Source organism: Caretta caretta, chromosome 4 (assembly GCF_965140235.1).
Source record: "Caretta caretta isolate rCarCar2 chromosome 4, rCarCar1.hap1, whole genome shotgun sequence".
In the NCBI taxonomy this organism is placed as follows: Eukaryota; Metazoa; Chordata; order Testudines; family Cheloniidae; genus Caretta; species Caretta caretta.
In genome coordinates, this window is record NC_134209.1 from 116,115,292 (window position 1) to 116,130,223 (window position 14,932).

Here is a 14,932-nt window from a genome sequence, read left to right on the forward strand (position 1 = left end):
GTCAAAATAAATGGTTTAAAGATACCCTCAAGATAAACATCAAGAGATGTGGCATCAACACCACACACTGGGAGACAGCAGCCCAGGATAGGGATAGCTGGCGAAGACTTGTCAGAGAGGAAAAGTCCACTTTTGAGGAAAACCGCCTTGCCCTGCTCACAGGAAAGAAAGGAAAAAGAACATTCATGCAGCAATCTCGGACCAACCCTGTCTTCCAACACGACCTGCAATGTCTGCCAATAAGCCTGTGGCTCAAGGATTGGACTCCTCTGTCACCAAAGGACTCATGGAAAATAAAACGTGAAAAAGATCATCCTCAACCTCGAGGAATTGACAACAACGACTCCACCGGATCGAGAAGATTAAGGTAAGAGCATCTGCCATCTACACAGCACAGTAAAGACACTGAGATAAGTAGACCTAAGCTATGTCGCTCCAGTTACATTATTCACGTAGCAGGAGTACCGTAACTTAGGTCGACTTACCCCGGTAGTGAAGACAAGCCCTTACTAATGATGCAGGAACAATAGCTTTCTGTCCTCAGAATATGATTCCATCCTGCACATTCAGATAATCTTTTATTTGAAAATATGATTCTGCTTCTACCAGCACTTGGGTTCTGTCTTCTGGATACCCTACTAATATTGCTTTCTTGATTGTCTGTGGTTGGATGTGCTTCTCTGTAGCCTCTTTGATTTCCATCAGTTTCACTGTTGAAATTTGGGGATTAGTGGATTCAATGTCCTGATCCCTTACCCCAATTTGCTGTGTATATATGCCCTCCTCAGGGTGTCAGCTAACAGTAGGAATCATCCTGGACCTCTCTACCTGGTAGCTCTGGAGGTGCATCAACATGCACTGAAATCTCTTTGAAGCTTTTAGAATAGGTTTTGATATAATGGGGTTGAGGGGTTTATAGTCTGATTGCACTATTAGTGGGTAGCTATAGGTGGCCCAATGGAATAGCTTCATTCCAAATACCACAGTCTAAAGCTCTCTTTGTATCTTGATGTGCCCTTGTTCAGTCTCTGGGATCTGCTGGCATAAGTGACCAGCTGCAAAAGAGCTATACTCAATGGCTCTCCTGGCTGATAATACTTCAAGACAGGGTGTCTATTATCATTTGTTTCAGTGAATCAGTGCTTGATGTCAGGGATCACCCCAGTCCCACTCAACATGCTGCCTTATCAGTTGACATATGGGTTCTCCTACTGCAGCCAGGTGTGAACAGGACTTGGACAAAATAATTATCATTCCTATGAAGTGCTGTATACCTTTCATATCCACTAAAGCTGGCTGCCTGCTGGCTTCTTCACCACTGTCATGCTGTTTACCCAGGCTCTGCAGGTATGACAATACCCCTGCTCTGCAGAATTTTGTGCTTCTTGTGTACTGAATTACATAGTGACACCGGAATTTTTCTTTGTGGTAAACACACAGACAACAGTAAAGGAGAGCAGGTGGCCAGGTGGCCACTTTCTTTGCAATGCTGTCCTGGTGCAGGACACCTCTTCTTCACCCGCTCATGCTGTCTCCCAGACCCCGTGATATACGTAGAGAACATTATGAATTATTGCTTAATTAAACAATAGCTGGCAGAGGTAAGATGTCCCCATCCAGCCACTAAGAATAAGCAACATGCAGAGCAGCAAGCAGAAACTTTCCAGGAGAACAGACCCAGGAGAACACTCGTGTAACCTGATCAGAAAGCTGTTGAAGCTCAGAGATATTAGTTATTGATAGCTGTTCAGTAGGAAGTAGTATAATCCTCTCACCTGTCATGGGGCTTCATGTCATCTACCCTGTCCTCCACCATAGGCATCTTTAATTGTGTGCTTTATTAATTGGTGATAGCAGTGGGTCGCTGTCATTTTAATTCGTATAATGTTTTATTTGAATTTGATTTACAAAAAATAGAAAAGCAGTTGACGCCAGAATAAAAGGATACTTACCCATATCATGCAACAGGAATATTAATCCTTGATAAACCTGACCCATGTGAAGAGACTGAGGCTAGCAAATAAAGACCAGCCTTGCTTACTAGCATTCAGGATCTACTTAATTTATTACAAATGGGGAACTCCACAATATCTTCCTCCTTCTGGCACCTCCTGTTTTATTTATTCTTTTCACAGGAGGGACAATCTGTCATCTTGTGTGTTAAGAAGTGAATGACCAACACTAAAGATAGAATCATAGAATATTAGGGTTGGAAGAGACCTCAGGAGGTCATTACCTAGGGAGGTGGTGGAATCTCCTTCCTTAGAAGTTTTTAAGGTCAGGCTTGACAAAGCCCTGGCTGGGATGATTTAGTTGGAGATTGGTCCTGCTTTGAGCAGGGGGTTGCACTAGATGACCTCCTGAGGTCCCTTCGAAACCTGATATTCTATGATTCTATGATCTAGTCCATTCCCCTGCTCAAAGCAGGACTAACACCAACTAAATCATCCTAGGCAAGGCTTTGTCAATCCAGGCCTTAAAAACCTCTAAGGATGGAGATTCCACCACCTCCCTAGGTAACCCATTCCAGTGCTTCACCACCCTCCTAGTGAAATAATAGACAATACAATAATTTCTTTTTTTCTTGATGCAAAAAGTCACATTGAAGTTACATTGCCATTTTGTGTGCGTAAGGTAGACAAGATTTGCGTTACAATCATTAAGGGAGGAGGGGTTGAGAGTGTGAAAAGAGTGTTCACAGGGTGTCCAGTACTTTGTGGACTTATTCACTTTACTATGAGTTGCTTGGCATCTCCGAAGCATCTTCTTGCCCTGTAGAAACAGCACAAGCTGTCTTGCCCCTGATCTGTCACAGATGTAGCAAAAATAAAAATGGCTGTGTCATACCGCATTAGCATACCATGCAAATTAGCTCCACTCCATTGTCCAGTCATTCCCACTCTCCTTCGCCTAAAGAGTCTTTTTTTAATGTTTTGCATAACTATGCACAATTGTCTTCAACTCACCCATCTAAGCATGAGTCCTCTATATGTGTGCTGCCAGGATACCTGCTCAGTGTGATTCTACAGGCAGCTCAGCAAGTATACATCTCCCCCTTGTGCTGTGTAAGTGCGAGTCCTAAATCTCTATCACAGAAAACTTTTAGTGTTTAAAAATACAATTTAGACACCTATCTAGAAATGGTAGCACACATAGACCTCAAATCTACAGGTTTTACACAATATAGTAGTTAACCATGGATTATCTTACTTTTGGCGAGTAAAATAATTTCTCACATGCTAATGAGGTTGATGAAGCTACAGCTATCACTTTGCAATCATCTGCTGAGGTGTGGCAAATAAAAAAACAGTGGGATCAAAATTTTTGATGTCAAGTCCTTTGTAATTAGGCAGTCATCATGAAAAATAGACATACAAGTGAACAATAGTTCTGGGTGCACTGAATTTGTAATCTTGGATTGGCAGGCATTCAGCATAACTTTGAAAATGTAAATAAAATAAAAATAATGCTCATTTCCCCCTTATTATTTTTCCTAAAACTCCTTATAGATATTTAGAACTTTCACTCTTGAAGTTTGTTGATGAGGAGTTTGGGCTTCATCACTTTGTTCACTACTACACACATTAACAATCACGCTTATTAATCACCAGCAGAAAATCCCCAATGTTTTAACTTTACCTATAAAATTAATGTACCTAAGTTAAATAATAGCATGGACTTCCTTTTCTTTGTAGCCCTTGTCCTCCACTACTGCATCTGTCATAAATATAAAGGGAAGGGTAAACCCCTTTAAAATCCCTCCTGGCCAGAGGAAAAATCCTCTCACCTGTAAAGGGTTAAGGAGCTAAAGGTAACCTTGCTGGCACCTGACCAAAATGACCAATGAGGAGACAAGATACTTTCAAAAGCTGGGAGGAGGGAGAGAAACAAAGGGTCTGGGTCTGTCGGTACGCTGCTTTTGCCGGGGATAGAACAGGAATGGAGTCTTAGAACTTTTAGTATGTAATCTAGCTAGGTATGCGTTAGATTATGATTTCTTTAAATGGCTCAGAAAAGAACGGTGCTGAATAGAATGACTATTTCTGTCTGTGTGTCTTTTTTGTAACTTAAGGTTTTGCCTAGAGGGATTCTCTATGTTTTGAATCTAATTACCCTGTAAGGTATCTACCATCCTGATTTTACAGGGGTGATTCCTTTACTTCTATTTACTTCTATTTCTATTAAAAGTCTTCTTGTAAGAAAACTGAATGCTTTTTCATTGTTCTCAGATCCAAGGGCTTGGGTCTGTGGTCACCTATGCAAATTGGTGAGGATTTTTACCAAACCTTTCCCAGGAAGTGGGGTGCAAGGGTTGGGAGGATTTGGGGGGAAAGACGTGTCCAAACTACGTTTCCCTGTAAACCCAGTTAGAGTTTGGTGGTGGCAGTGGATATTCCAAGGACAAAGGATAAAATTAATGTGTACCTTGGGGAAGTTTTAACCTAAGCTGGTAAAAGTAAGCTTAGGAGGTTTTCATGCAGGTCCCCACATCTGTACCCTAGAGTTCAGAGTGGGGGAGGAATCTTGACAGCATCTCATTCCTAATGTTTGTTATTTGAGCTCATTGCATTACATCTTAAATTAAGCCCTAATCTTGAATTTGGATCTGTATGAGTGGATCTCTGAATCCACACATAGTCTCATTCAGATCAGTGGGACTCTGCATAAACAGGGCTGGATTAACCCATCAGTGGTCTTTAAGCAAAATATACTTAAGGGACTGTGCCGTCTCATGAATAATAACAAACAGCCAGACAATATTCTCATTATGGCTGGGCTGGCCATGCTGTAAATCTGCCGGAACCAGATGCTCATTCTGATACTGAGCATTTTGACCTCCATTGTGGCGTGGGATGTATAAGTAGGGATATTGCCAGCAGATCGAGGGATGTGATCGTTCCCCTCTATTCAACACCGGTGAGGCCTCATCTGGAGTACTGTGTCCAGTTTGGGTCCCACACTATAAGAAGGATGTGGAAAAATTGGAAAGAGTCCAGCGGAGGGCAACAAAAATGATTAGGGGACTGGAACACATGACTTATGAGGAGAGGCTGAGGGAACTGGGGATGTTTAGTCTATGGAAGAGAAGAATAAGGGGGGATTTGATAGCTGTTTTCAACTACCTGAAAGGGGGTTCCAAAAAGGATGGCTCTAGACTGTTCTCAGTGGTAGCAGATGACAGAACAAGGAGTAATGGTCTCAAGTTGCAGTGGGGGAGGTTTAGGTTGGATATTAGGAAAAACTTTTTCACTAGGAGGGTGGTGAAACACTGGAATGGGTTATCTAGGGAGGTGGTGGAATCTCCTTCCTTAGAAGTTTTTAAGGTCAGGCTTGACAAAGCCCTGGCTGGGATGATTTAAATGGGGATCGGTCCTGCTTTGAGCAGTGGGTTGGACTAGATGACCTCCTGAGGTCCCTTCCAACCCTGATATTCTATGACTCTATGATTCTATGTGAGATGACCCAAGCAGCAGCAGGATGAACAGCTAGTCCCAGTGGGTTCATGGCAAGGCCTGCCCAATTCTGTACTATAAGTGTACTGTACAGCTGTTCATTGGGCCTTGCACCCCACAACACACATTTGGACCTTGGGCATGAGCCTAGTTTGCCTATGCATTAATTAAGTCTTGCACACGGGAGCAGATGAGTCCACTGGTGTGTGGGTCCATTCTCATGAATCCTGTTTGCAGAATCAGGACCTTGGATTGCAAGTGCTTCAAGGCAGAGACCGTTCCACTCTGTTAGTACCATTGAGCACCCTCAGCAATTTCTGTGCGTAAAGTAAATAAGCGATTAATTCAGGGTGTTTTTCTAACATTCAAGTTTTTTAATACACTTAATTGATGCTGTTTGACTCATAAGATTTTTTTTAAATCATGCCTAATATTCAATATGTTTCTGTAGTAGAAAAAATACATTAGCTCTCAGAAATTGCTCATTATTGAATAAAAATGTTATTGCTCATAAAAGAAAAGAAACAAGGCAGAGGTTGTCACACAAATCATTAACTGTAATTCAGAATTTGTATTTGTTTTGTTATTCTCATCCTGGAGAAAAGTCCTAGATCCACTAAAGTCGGTGACAAGACTCCCATTGACTTTAGGGAAGCCAGGATTTCATCCTTGTTTTCTTTTAGGAATATGGGTATTCTTATATAAGAGCAGTTCAGACTAATGATCAACATAATTTAGTATTCTCTCTCCAATGACATCAAATACCAGATGCTTCAGAAAAAGATGCAACTCTATATAATGCTGATAATATGTTCATAACAGAAGTTACTTTCCAGCAACAGGCAGTTAATGGCTGACTTATGTCCCTGAATATCCTTTATAGCTAGTGTAAAGGCTGATATTCGTTCTTATTATAGGGGTAGACCAAGTATCAGGAAACCAATTAAGTTTGCTTATGTATTTATACTCACAAGATATTTTATTACATGCTTTCAACAAGGACCCTCCATGTCTTTCACAGAATACACTATTTGCAGTAGATTCATACTCAAGAACTTAAGCTTTCATTTACAACTATATCTATGTATTCTTATATGTATTTATGTCAGGGTGGCGAAGCACTGGAATAAATTGCCTAGGGAGGTTGTGGAATCTGCAACATGGAGATTTTTAAGAGCAGGTTAGACAAATACCTGTCAGGGATGGTCTAGAGATAATACTTAGTCCTGCCATGAGTGCAGGGGACTGAACTAGATGACTGCTCGAGGTCCCTTTCAGTCCTACAATTTTATGATTCTCTCTCTATTCTAAGCATCATAGTTCTCTGAAGATTTTATGAACTTTGAAAGCATGAACTGTGTGTACATCTACAGCTCACTTCATCGGATGAAGTGAGCTGTAGCTCACGAAAGCTCATGCTCAAATAAATTGGTTAGTCTCTAAGGTGCCACAAGTACTCCTTTTCTTTTTGTGAATACAGACTAACACGGCTGTTACTCTGAAACCTGAGTGTACATCTATGTACTACTGCCTCCTGAGTCTACTAGCAGCCAGAAAAAAATAGTTCAGAGAACTGTGGACTGTCTCATTTATCTCAATGTGTTGCTAACTCTAAATCCTAAACATCTCCATTTTAATTCCAATGTTAACTATTTAATCGTGGATCTTTTTATCAGAAATATCCAGCTAATGGAATATCCTATAATCTGAAACTGTCTGCACCCTTTCCATTTTCCAAGTATGTTAACCTCCCCCTATCCGGTTTCAGTTACCAGAATGAATTGTTAGTTCACAAATCTGCAGCATATTGAAAACTGAGATGTAATAGCTAAATGAGCAATGATACTGTACCAAATGTGTTGGTCATTTTCAAATTAAATTAACAAAATAATGATAATGACAGTTCAGTTATATGGTGCTAAATGCATTACTTAGTAAACTGGGCTTATGCAAACAACATGTATTGATATTGCCAAATACAAGGTCATATGTCCAACAAAAAAAAATGTAGGTCACACTTACTGGATTGGGAACGGTATCCTGGGGTATTAATAGGGAATTTCAAGTATGAATATGGAGGTGATGTTACTCTTAGGCATAGCAGTGGTGAAACAATTACTGGAATACCATGTCCAGTTCTGGTTTCGACGCTTCAAAAATGATGTGATAAATTGAAATGTATATGCAAAAAAATTCTAGGAGAATGATTTAAAGAAAATCTGTTTTACAGTGAAAGACTTAAGTAGCTCAATCTACTTAGTTTATAAAAAAGATTAAGAGATGACTTGATCATAGCTTATAAGAATTGACATAGGGAGAAGGTATCTGATAATAGAGGGCTCTTTAATTTTGCCAACAGAGGCTAAAAAAAGATCCAGTGTTGGAATATGAAGCTAGATATGTTCAAATTGGAAATAAGACACAAAATTTTAACAGTAAGGGAGATTAATGATTGGAACAACATTGTGATAGAATGTGATAGAATCTCCATCATTTAACGTCTTTAAATCAAGATTGGGTATCTGTAAAATATATGCTCTAGTCATCCAAAAAATTATGTGCTTGCTGCAGGAATTAGTGGGTGAAATCCCATGGCCTGTGCTATGCAGGTCAGACTTGATCCTTAGTCTCTTCTGCCTTAACATCTATTAATCTATGTATCTAAGAAAAACTTCCATTTTTAAATTTAAATGAATCCGACACCAAATTTCCAAACTGCTACACCAGAATGCTGTGGATCCAGGGACAAATTACACAGGGCCTTTCCTACAAATCTGAAAACTTGGGACAGAAATTCTTATTCTTGCTAGCCCAAGAGTGATATCTCAACTGAGAATACGAAAAGAAGTTCTATTTTGATTATTTTTACATTCTGGACATTTGTGCATGAGGAAGTCGAAAAAAAAGTAACATTTTTAATGTAAAAACAACGAGGAGTCCTTGTGGCATCTTAGAGACTAACAAAATTATTTGGGCATAAGCTTTCGTGGGCTAGAACCCACTTCATCAGATGCATGGAATGGAAAATACAGGAGCAGATATAAATGCATGAAAAGATGTGAGTTGCCTTACCAAGTGTGAGGTCAGTCTAACAAGACAATTCAATTGACAGCAGGATACCAAGGGAGAAAAATAACTTTTGAAGTGGTAATGAGAGTGGCCCATTTCAGACAGTTGACAAGAAGGTGTGAGTAACAGTAGTGGGAAATTAGTATTTGGGAAATTAGGTTTAGGTTATATAGGAGTTGGAATAACATATCATCTGCCTTGGCAAAAGTTAACACTCATATGCCATGGTTCTGGACCCAGTATTGCAGTTATCATAAGTCTGAGTTTAAACTTTATCCTTCTCACTATCCTTCTACTTCTGAGAACTAGATATTTCTCATTCTTTTCTAAACCTTCTGTTTTATTTGCCATTAGAAGACAAACAGTATACTCCAATTGCATGAGAAGTTATATTGCACTCTATCTGCCCAAAAGCCAGACTGCTGGCCCTTCTGTTATTTTCTGTTTGCATAAGAGCAGATTCTGCAAATACTACTTATTCACCTTAGATAGTTCCTTGCTGCACAGCTGTGCTTATAGTAGGGAAATATTGCACACAGTTTTTGAGGGGGAAGCAGGAGTCAATGATACAATGTGAATCCTTAAAATATGTTAGGTTCAAGCACCTCCCCTACCTGCAATTTGAAATAGTTCTGAATTTTTCAGAACCTTTTTACCTATGCCTAACAGCAACAGACTAAATCCCATCCAAGTATGGTGAATTACTGAAGGGTTTGAACAGTCTATATGCTAACTTTATAGTATATGTATAGTGTCATACAATTGATTGGTACAACAAGCATAGAGTGTGTTTACAATATGACATACAAAAATAGAGTCATGTCACTGACTGATGCTTTTTATATGTTTTTTTAGCAACTCAAGAGCACCAGAAGACTTCATAGAGGGGAAAAAAAGGTTTTAAAAGGTTAAATTAAGCATGTTCTGAATGCCTGCCACAGTTTAATTAATGGGGTCATTTAGCACATATTTCTGGACTCTCCTCAACAGTCATTGTAGCTTTGCAGCTCACCTTTAAAAATCTTATGTCTGACATTCCTCTTAAAACAAAAATTACACTCACAGGGCTATAGTTTAAATTTTGTGACACCATTGTAAATCCAAAGTCGCTGCATTGACTGTAACACTGTTCATGTGGATTTACACTGGTGTCACTGCAATCAGAAGATGGCCCACAACTTTATCTTGGAACAGCCCGATGAGAAATTCAGTAGATACCAAATTTATGTACCTACAACTGTCTTCAGATTATGCATATATCTACATATTTTCTATCAACTACATTCTCATAAGGCTTTTGCATTCTGACAAATTCATACTGAATCCACTGGCTAGCAATACACACAAGACACTTCTGCTAATGATGTAACAAAATAGTTCAAACCATTTTTGTTTTGAATTTATTTATTTTATTTATTTATTTGCTTTTGGCACTCCTTCTTGGAATATTACAGTATTATACTTATGAGAAGGAAAGCAAATAAGGAACAGAACATTACCTTCTCTGGTTGATAGTTTTGTAGTTCCATAAAAGAAGATATCTCTCTATCCAGTCTTCCAAATGTAAAGGTACCTCTTGGCTGATACCTGAATCTTTATATTTGCATGTATTCAGATTTGCAGAACATTCACATGCTAAAATTCCTGAAGCTTTCATTTAAGAATTAAAGTTATTGATCCAAAAATTCATGGCAAAAGTTCATTATTCCATATTTTCTTGCTTAAAATTCATCTAAACCGAGAGCAGGAACAATGCCATGTGACTTAGTTGTCCAATCACACAACACAGATCATGCATATTCAAAGCAACTAGTTTCAGTACAGACCTATAGGCTGAAAATTATTTGTCAAATCTATTTTAAGAACACTTGCAAATAGCTAATACAGTTTCAGAAATCAGGATTGGCTGGCAAAAAAATTCACAAACAGAAAACGGGGCTCAATTCACAACACGAGTTATTTGCAACAAAGAGTACAAATGCTACAGTGTGGAAGATGTTGGCAAATGGTGTTCAGGACTGTGGCTAGGATTTTGTTCTGCCCTTCTTGGATCACACACAAGGAAGAGGGAATGCAAGGTGGCCTCTTTGCCCATGTTTACACTAACGGCCTTACAGCGGCATAGCTGTACAAATGCAGCTGCACTGCTGTAAGATTGCTCGCGTAGCTGCTCTGTGCCAACGAGAGAGAGCTCAATGAATGGCGGTAGCTATGTTATGAGAGAAGCTCTCTTGCCGACATAGTGCTGTACACACTAATACCACTTACACCCCTGAGTGACATAAATTTTGCCGACATAAGTGGTAGTGTAGACATGGCCTTACTCACTGCGTGGGCTACCTACATTGCAGGTCATAGTGTGCATGTGGGATGGGGACAGTGGGCACTCTCCTCAGAGCTCTCCTCCCTTCCTTCCCAGGTGAGCAATGAGAGGTCAATGAGCAGAGCCTGAGTCACGCTCTCCCACATCATGTCCTGACCAGCATATTGGAGCCTGGGGGTGGGTGATAATCTGCTACTTGTATGGACTAGTAGCGGATTATTTACCCTCTGGAACAAACTGGGAAGCAAGCATGAGGTCTCTGGAATAAAGGTTTTAGAAGTAGTTTGTACTGTTTATATTTAATAAAATTTTTGAATATTTGTTTATTGTTGGATTTGTTTTTGTTAGTAGTGATATACATTATGTAATAAGAGAAATGAGAGCTGTCCCTCCAAGAATATGGTAGAGGCACAGGGAGCAAACTGCTTGGACTACAGAGTGAAGAGCATGTGTTGTTGCTACAAGACGAGGATGGCTTGCAGCTACCTTCTCTGTCTGTAGAATGCTCCTAAAGAAAAAGGGGGTTGGATTCCCAGAATAAACAAAGTTATTAAAAAGCTGAATTTTGTGAATAAGGATCTAACACATGCTGGCCTTTACAGCAGACTGTAATCCTGCAGACTATAATTTTACATTCTAGCCTTGTATAAGTGGCATGTTATACATTTGGACCCTCCTTATGCAAGTGTTACTTTAAAAAACATTAGTGTTGAGTGAGTAATTCACAGGAAATGATTTACTCAATAATTTTAGCCTTTTTTTTTTTTGCTCCTGGAATGTCCACCAGCAGGTTGTGATTTCCTTGCACTCATTCATTATTTGAGTGTACCTGACACTCTTGTTTTAACTCTATGGGATTTATTTTGAACAGTTTTCTGTATGTATTTATTGATCAATACCTGAAATTATGTTGGTTAGCTGTGACTGGTCACCTAAATCATCTGTTGTATTATTTCTGTTTCCTAATTGGATTAGCATAATTCATAATCAAAATGGGATCCTGAAGAATTCCATGGGGCTTTGACTCTGTCAGTAAGAGTTAGAAGATGCACAGGGATTAGGGAATTTTAGAAATCAGTTAAACCTTATATATTCTGGGCTACGCCAGCCATTCTTGTGGGATCATTCCCACGGGGGAAAATAGGATAGTGTCACATCTATTAGCTGAGTGTGAATTCTGCATTTAATTTACTCTTATCACATTAATATAAAATCATTCTGCTTCAATGTACACAACTAGTTTCAAAGAATGCAGTCAGGTCCTTTTTAGACTCAGATAACTGCCTCTATGACAGGATTCTGGGAAGTGATTTTGGCAGCCTCATTGCCCTGCTGTATCAAGCAGGGTCCATCCCCTAAAAAGTATACCAAATGCAGTGCTTGTATTGATGTGTCATTTTCTGTCATCAGCACAGTCACTGTCAAAAAGAGATTGCATGTGTATGGGCAGGCAGTTAACCAGAAAACAACTTGGATATTTCTTATCTAACCAAGATAAGACAGCAATAGTTAACTGTGACCCCACACACCTCTAGTTTTCAGAAAACAAATGGGAAGTCATAAATAAAACCTCACAGCAACTGTGACACGCAGTGCCATTTAAAAAAAACTGATGGTTTACTATGACAGGTTGTTTTTGTCTTCAGGGAGATAAAAGAAAATGTTGAAAACCCTATTAGGTATATTTATAGTGTGAGCTTAATGTCCAGGATGTAAGCTATATATATTTTCCAGATGGTTTTTCAAACTAAGGCTTAAATACTTAAGAAATTCCAAATAGTACAAATAGCTTTTTGAAGATTACTTTTGTACATGCCTCAGAAAAACACATAATTGAACATAAATAAAAACAACCCACTGCAGCTAGGTTTAAAACCTGATGTTTCAAAACAGCAGGTTTCTTTAATCCCTACGGAGGTAAACAAAACTCTTGACAATTGCATTAGGGATATTTTATGGTATAGGATTGATGACCAGGAAGTGAGCTAGGACAGAAGGCTATCTTCTACCAACTTCTTATAGCAGCAAAGTTAATACCCTACTTGACCACATAAAGATATTGATCCTTTATCTTTTATACCATACAGTAGGAGTCTTTGTGAAGATTCCTTTCACTTAATGATTTTATCATTCATAGGTCATTTTGCACACACTTTGTGGTTACTTTCCTTTATTGTTATATATAAGATCAAGATATTAAGTTTTCAGAGATTTCCATGTCAAATTATGTGAATGTAAAAACTGTACCATGAGTTTGCAAATCAATACCCAGGCATTGGGAAAAAGTTACAAAAAATGCCAGTTTAGTGGGTTAAGGTTCATAAACTTGCATTTGTTGTATGGAATAGACAAGTATGTTGAGCACCTACAGTTGCCATTGACCTCAGTGAAAGTTGTGCATGCTGAGCACTTCTGCAGCTCAGACCATTTTAATTTAAATACCTAATTATGGAGTTAGGACCCTAACTCCGGATGCTCAAATTTGATAAAGGTGGCCATTATTATTACTTGGGAGGCATACTAATTTAAATATGTAAACAGTTGTGCCATACCTAAAGCCCTTTCCATTTTAGGACTGGCCTAAATGACCTAGTGGTCAAAACATCTCAGCTTTGTCTATCACAATTGCTACTGCCACTGAAGGTGCAATGGTGCTGTCAGGGTTCCCTCCTCACTTTGAAATCTAAGGTACAGCTGTGGGGACCTGCAAGAAAGACCCCCTAAGCTTATTTTTGCCAGCTTAGGTTAAAACTTTCCCAAGGCACAAATTCTGCCTTGTCCTTGAACAGTATGCTGCCACCACCAAGTGATTTAGACAAAGAACAGGGAAAGGACTACTTGGAGTCCTATTCCCCCAAGCCCTACACCCCCTTTCCTGAGGAAGGCTTGATAATAATATCCTCATGAGCTGGTACAGGTGAACACAGACCCAAACCCTTGGATCTTAAGAACAATGAAAAATCCATCAGGTTCTTAAAAGAAGAATTTTATTTAAATAAAAGGTAAAAGAATCACCTCTGTAAATTCAGGATGGTAAATACTTTACAGGGTAATCAGATTCAAAACATAGAGAATCCCTCCAGGTGAAACCTTAAGTTACAAAAAGAGACAAAAACGGGACTACACATTCCCTCCAGCACAGTAAATTTCACAAGCCAAAAACAAAAGAAAATCTAATGCATTTTCTAGCTAGATTACTTACTAACTCTATAGGAGTTGAATTGCTTCTTTCCCTGATCAGGGCAGAGGCCTCACACAGACAGACAAAAACTCCCCCCCGCCCCGCCCAGATTTGAAAGTATCTTGTCCCCTGATTGGTCATTTGGGTCATGTGTGAGCCAGGTTACTTGAGCTTCTTAACTCTTTACAGGTAAGAGGATTTTGCCTCTGGCCAGGAGGGATTTTATAGCACTGTATACAGAAAGGTGGTTACCCTTCCCTTTATATTTATGACAGGTGCTGAATTACATATCCTAAATTTGTCCATTTAGTCGCACCCAAAGTAACTTTTAGGTACACTAGTCCTAAAGAATTATTTTCTTCATCAAGTTTCTGACTTGATAATCATTCTCCTCTCACTTTACAGCAGTGTGAATAATGAAAAACTGTAGTCAATGGCGCTACTGCAGTGTACAACCTGTGTGTGAAGAGACTCAGGCTCACCATTCCTACGAAAACTCATGAACTATTCACTCCTGTTTCTTCAGCTGCAACAGTCCAGTTGTAACCTGCATCTAGCAGAATCCAGACATTCCATCATCCTCTAGTGGAAACTTCCATTCAAAAGCTTCTCATCATTACAAAGGACACAGTAACTGTTATTAACTCAGTGTCTCCTCCACATTACAAAGGAAATGTATGAGGAAAAAAGAGGTAAGCGTTACTGTTAATTAATATTCTTGTTAGACATGAAAGGGTTTGATCATCATTGGGCCCAGTGTTCATTAAAGCGGCAGAGGGACTCTGCTGTATAATGTGCTGCTCAGAACAAGCATGACACACCATACAATATATTTTATTGTTTGGTTTTGAGGAGGTCCAGTCAGTTAACAAGATTCACTATTTTATGTTTTATTTGTACTGACTG

General features: G+C 39.2%; 1 protein-coding gene and 1 long non-coding RNA gene across 2 annotated transcripts in view; one reads left to right on the forward strand and one right to left on the reverse strand.

Annotated features, from left to right (window-relative positions):
- The window catches only part of LOC142071977 (uncharacterized), a 132,362-nt gene that overhangs the window by 54,902 nt on the left and 62,528 nt on the right, over positions 1 to 14,932 (reverse strand). The window lies entirely within an intron of this gene.
- LOC142071936 (uncharacterized) overlaps positions 1 to 14,932 on the forward strand; it is a 49,606-nt gene that overhangs the window by 24,935 nt on the left and 9,739 nt on the right. The window contains exon 2 of the long non-coding RNA XR_012668193.1: positions 14,432 to 14,718. This is a non-coding gene — a long non-coding RNA (uncharacterized LOC142071936). The remainder of the gene's footprint in view (positions 1 to 14,431; positions 14,719 to 14,932) is intronic.